A 5,724-nucleotide genomic window follows, 5' to 3' on the forward strand; every position below is an offset into this window, starting at 1 on the left:
AAGAAAGAATATCGTTTGGCTAGTTCCTTCAATCTCAGTTTCCGCTATATAGATGACGTATTTTCTTTAAACAATCCTAGTTTCTGGAATTTGATACATCGCATCTATCCAAAAGAACTTAAGATAAAGGATACTACAGACACTGTGAAGTCAGCCTCATATCTTGACCTACACTTAGAAATCGATGGTAAAGGAAAAATATTGACCAAACTTAACGACAAACGTGATGACTTTTCATTCAGAATTGTCAAGTTTCCTTTCATCTGTGGCAACATCCCTTCTGCTCCTGCGTATGGAGTGTTCATATCACAACTCATACGTTATGCCAGAGCTTGCCGAAACTACGCAGACTTTTTTGTATCGCGCTAGAACTCTAAGAAATAGGCTTCTGGAACAGGGCTATGTTGCTACAAGATTGAAGTCATCACTGCAGAAATTTTATGGTCGTCATCATGAACTCGTGGATCGTTAGGATGTACCCATCTGCACCATGAAAACTGATTTATTCAACGGGTCACGGTTTACCTCTCCTCGTTTGTTTACCCCGGACTTGACTTTTTATGAGCAACTCGGCGGGTGTTTCTAGAAAAGCAGAGGACGTTTACCCTACCATTGCACCTGGTCCATGCTCCCAGTTTTTAGTGGAGTCCGAGTTGCTCATTTACTTTTGTTACTTTGTATATATGATTTTAGTTACTTTATGTTCTTTGTTGTGTATGTCTGTTTTCCATGTCTGGTCTTTGTCCCTGGATTACATTCTTTTGATTACCACTGTAACCTTGGTACCTATGATTACTCTTTTACTTGATATTTAACATTGACTTAAGTACGTAAGTAATATAAAAAACCCTGAATCGTATTACTATATTATATTAGAAAAAATTGAGCAATATATAACAGATTAGCAAGAAAATTCGTTGAACGAAATTCGTTGTTGCTCAAAATTGAATTTTTCAGTCGGAAATAACACTAAAATATTACAAATATAAAAAAAAATTACAGATTGTGATGGAATGGAATTTTCGAGAAAAAAAAAGCTTATTTTTTTAAAAATGCAAATGAACTCAGCTTATTCAGGTAATTACTACTAAAAGAATATCGACGCAAGTTTATGCGTCTGGATTATCATTCGTTTACTGTTTTGTGCGAACGTTTTTGTAAACAATGCTATTCCTGATTTCCAGGTTTTTGTTTCTCTCGTACTTTTTCAAAAAGAGAGCTTTGATAAATTTGATAATCACGCGTAATAGAATACATAACCTGGGATTATTCATTGGATATGAAGAAGTAATGATGCTGAAAGTGCAGATGATGAGAGGTTCGTTGACAAACAATACCTGGATCATAAATATTACAACACGATAAAACTTATATCACAGAAGAAATAAAAAGTACAAACACAATAAACGAACAGCCTAAAATCCATAAAAACCATAACACTCGGGTGAACTCGTATGTTTCGGATGAGTGAGTGATTCTTGGTTCGTGCAAGACACCAGGAGAGATGAACGTTAAATGTCAAGTTCATTGGAAAGGAAAAACACCCATCACAATTTGGGGTTGCTGATCATACTCATGAGTTCGTTAATGGTTTATTTTATGAGCAACACGGCGGATGTTTCTAGAAAAGCAGAGGACGCTTACCCTACCGGTGCACCTGGTCCATGCTACCAGTTTTTAGTGGAGTCCGAGTTGCTCATTTACTTTTGTTACTTTGTATATATGATTTTAGTTACTTTATGTTCTTTGTTGTGTATGTCTGTTTTCCATGTCTGGTCTTTGTCCCTGGATTACATTCTTTTGATTACCGCTAGAATCTTGGTTCCCTTGATTACTCTTTCCAGATGAAGGTCAAGATTAGTTGCACAAATTAATGTGTCAATTGTGCCTTTAAACTCAAGTCATCGAATGTAGGAATATTTAGTGAAAACAAAACAAAATAAAATGTATACCAGTATGTAAACTTGTGTTCGATCTGTTAGAGTTTCTTACAGATGAATTCTAACTATGTATATAGGAAAAGAACAAGAAGTAAATGAGCACAGAAAGTGCACACTGCATACTGCATGCTGAACAACTTACCAAAGACACATAACAAATGTTTTGTTTATCTCAAAGTTCTTTTTAAGTTCATTTTAATTCTCAAAAAATATACATCTGATCAATATCACTTTTAGTAATATATAATCACAATAATTTTGAATGCCACATTTCAGTTTTGATATGGAGGTAGGCAAGTATGTAAGATACAATGTGTTTAATAGTGCACATGAATGTTCTAGCAATGAAACGCTCCTTTTCATGCACATGTAAAGAGTTAATGTATCTAGTGAAGAGAAGGTAGAACATAATCGTTACTTTTAAAGGAACGCCATGAGAAGGCAATATCGTTTAATAATCGTATATCATTCATGACATGTTTTAATACCCTACTTTGAGTACTTTAAAAAAGCATGGGAAATTAAACAGATTCCTTTAATAATCGTTTCGATTTATAAAAAAAACACATTCTCTTAAATTTTAACTACATATTGTGAAATGACACTTGATGAATTTATAAGTGCCAATTTCCGAGACGAGACGCCTTTCATCACGTTTTGTAGTATAAACAGATATTTCCGTGCAGAATGAAATTACTATGTCCGGGTACATTGATGAAAGACATGAGTCATGCCAATTGAAAACAAAATAAGTCATGTTTAGTTTTTTTTCCAAATACGTTCATTATATGTTTCTTTTCTCCACTCTCCACTGCAGCTTTAGAAATACTTGTGCTGTATTTAATTGATTAAATTGAAACTATTTTTTTTCGCCCACAACAGATCCTGTTAAAGGTAAGTTCACAGTACTGGTGAAAATAAATGTTCAATTGTCTTGAATATAGAGAATAGGTAATGGAAAATAAACAGATTTAAACAAGGAGGGGCTTGGGGATTTCAAATTGGGAGAATAGAGAAATTAGCTTCAAAATACTTTTTTTCATAAAGCTTATATTAAATTTTGTTAATAACTATATTTCAAATGTTTATAAATTAAAAAAAAAATTAAAAAGAAACTACTTGGTAGTGTCAAAATATTATTCAGACTAAATGTAATAGGGATTCTGTGGTGAATGGTAATTTTTCTATGGGGAATAAGGATTTCCCTGTGGAGATTGGGGATGGAGATAATTGGGCATAGGGAAAAGGGTGGTAAATGGTGAAAATAGGATGTTATGCCATTTAAAAACTATAAAATGGAAAAGAAAGTAGAAATATCTTAACATTTGGACAACGGGTTTGATTTGCCAGTGGTAGATATTAACATCTGAACTCTTTAAAGGATATTGAACATGATAAAATACTTTGTGGAAGAGATTCAAGCGACCCCTTCCAAGTCACTAACACAAGCCGCTACCTATAAGAAAATAATTGGGAATCGTCGGTTTATTAGTTGTTCAGGATTTGGCAACACAGCGCTTATTTGAAATGTTGAATTGACGCCATTAGAATGATAGAAACGTTCATAAAAGCAACAGACAAAAATATTAAGTTGACTTCATTTGAGTTATTTAATCGTGCGTTGTCGCGTATAATATTGTCTGCATTTGCTGGAGTTAGGAAAGTGTTGGAATCCCATTGCACTACTTCGTCCCCGCCGAACCTTTTTGCGACTGTTTTATGTCCGGAACCTCTAACTTTTGTTTAAATCGTGTTTTACGGTATAGTGTGATACCCATTTCACTGAAATGTTACGTTTGTCTTTACAGGGGGCAGGCAAAAGCAAACGCCTTTCCATCGGTCATTGAAGGCCAATATACTACCTTTTGCTGTTTTTATCTGTGGTTGGTGTCCCCTCAATGTACCAACTTTCTCCTCTATGTTCTGAAACTTGTTGCGAGCATTTTTTTTTTTAATTTTAAAAAGTATATAGGGTCAAAATATTTGACATTATAAGGTTGTTAAAACTTTAAGCAAACAATAAATATTTCCTCAAGTGAATTTACATATTCGAGTATACGTGCACTGTATATATTTTACGACTTGTAAACTTGACATGGCTTTTGACATATAACTAAAAGTGTTAGTTATTATTTGGAAATTCTGAATCGTCCAATACATGTACATGTATATTCAGAAACCGGGACCGAAACCCAATTAACCCACTCCAACATGTAAGTGTTTACAAATCGTTTTATATGGGTCCCCTAATTTCATCGCATCTACCCCAAAGAACTTGAGATTAAGGATACAACAGACATTGTGAAGTCAGCCTCATATCTTGACCTACACTTAGAAATCGATGGTAAAGGAAAACTATTAATCAAACTTTACAACAAACGTGATGACTTTTCATTCAGAATTGTCAACTTTCCTTTCATCTGTGGCAACATCCCTTCAGCACCTGCGTATGGAGTGTTCATATAACAAATCATACGTTATGCCAGAGCTTGCCAAAACTACGCAGACTTTTTGTATCGCGCTAGAACTCTAACAAATAGGCTTCTGGAACAGGGTTATGTTGGTACAAGATTGAAGTCACCACTACAGAAGTTTTATGGTCGTCATCATGAACTCGTGGATCGTTATGGTGTATCCATCTGCACCATGAAAACTGATTTATTCAACGGGTCATGGTTTTCCTTTCCTCGTTTGTCTACCCCGGACTTGACTTTTTATGAGCAACTCGGCGGGTGTTTCTGGATAGGCAAAATACGCTTACCCTACCGGTGCACCTGGTTCATTCTCCCAGTTTTTAGTGGATTCCGAATTGCTCATTTGCTTTTGTTACTTTGTATGTATGATTTTACTTACTTTATGTCTTTTGTGTTTGTCTGTTTTCCATATCTGGTCTTTGTCCCTGGATTACATTCTTTTGAGTACACCCATAACCTTGGTTCCCTTCATTACTCTTCCATAAATCTCATGCAAGCATCCAGTTAACTTAGGTTTATTTTAGGCTTTGATGAAGTTGAATATAATACAATCATATCACCGATGTCCATATACATATAAACTAGAAATACTGTGGGCAAATTTCCCTTGTCAATATTCCCAGCTCCCTTCCATGGAAACCATATGGGAAAACCAATCAATCAGACGGAAAACAAGAGAAGAGGTAGACAATGACATCATGTAATGAAGAGTGAAATATTCACCAAGATCTATCCTGTGGTTTTAGAGGAGTAGCAGATTAGAAAATAGCTCTTTGGTGTACCTATGACAATCTCTATGAATTGAACAAGGAAACCAAATAAGTAATTCAGATAAAAAAAACGAAATTAAAACCATTTATTAAAGGGTTTGTTTCAACAAGTTCTACTTAGTGGTTGCAAAGAAGTTTCGGATAAGAACTGACATCGGACATGATAACTATACACCTCTCGATTTGCGGGCTATCAATTGTTATACACGTTCTACTATAATTTTTCAGAGTTATTTCTGCTTCACAATGCATCATATCTAATTTTATGTGCATTGAATATAAACAAGTCTTATCTTAAAAAAAATAGCCAACTTTTGCTCTTTTTACTTATAATTTTTCTACATTTCATTCAGGAAATAACACATGGCATGCGATTTCGATACAGTTTTTTTGAACGCCACTAATTTATCAGTATGTGGCCAATTAGGAAACAGAATTGTGATCAGGTGACTTGCGATTCCATGGAAGAGCGACTTTAAGGTCAAAGGGTAAAAAGCGACACTATACGAGTGCGTCGCAAAAAAACAAAACAAAACAAAA

This window comes from Perna viridis, chromosome 14 (assembly GCF_037379345.1).
Source record: "Perna viridis isolate PV_CMFRI_1.1 ecotype Kerala chromosome 14, ASM3737934v1, whole genome shotgun sequence".
In the NCBI taxonomy this organism is placed as follows: Eukaryota; Metazoa; Mollusca; class Bivalvia; order Mytilida; family Mytilidae; genus Perna; species Perna viridis.